This window comes from Fragaria vesca, linkage group LG6 (genome assembly GCF_000184155.1).
Source record: "Fragaria vesca subsp. vesca linkage group LG6, FraVesHawaii_1.0, whole genome shotgun sequence".
Lineage (NCBI taxonomy): Eukaryota > Viridiplantae > Streptophyta > Magnoliopsida > Rosales > Rosaceae > Fragaria > Fragaria vesca.
Window position 1 is genome coordinate 23679415 of NC_020496.1, and position 531 is coordinate 23679945.

Below are 531 nucleotides of genomic sequence, written 5' to 3' on the forward strand. Positions count from 1 at the left end.
ACGAGCCTCGTCACCAGCAGGAATCACTTGCAGCTGCTGCACTTGGCATATAGATTGGACGACTCAGATTGATCTTTTAATTCAGGTCCATCCCTTGCAGCGCTAGCCCAGCCTTTATCTCAGCATCAGTCCAGCCTCTCATCTTCTGCCACTAATGGAGTCGACAGAATTCAGATATAGTTTCATTAACCATGCATGCATGTCTGAAGCTTGCTAATTGATACTCGTGTAATGAAAAAAAAAAAAAAACAAATAAAACAGCATACCACTGCTAAGTCATCTCATTTAGGCATGCCTGAAAACTTTAAATTGTATACAACATTCATATACCTTTCTCTTTTTATCCTCCTGGTACTCGACGTCTCCCTCATCATCACTAAAAATGTTCCAGAGGTCTTCCTCGTCACTGTCATCATCAGAAGAGTCAAGCTCGTCTGTTTCAACAGCTTCCCCGGTGAACCATAACACCGCCTTAGGGATGATACTGTCTCGGAGCTTCAAGCTATATATACATTCCACCAGAAACATTGG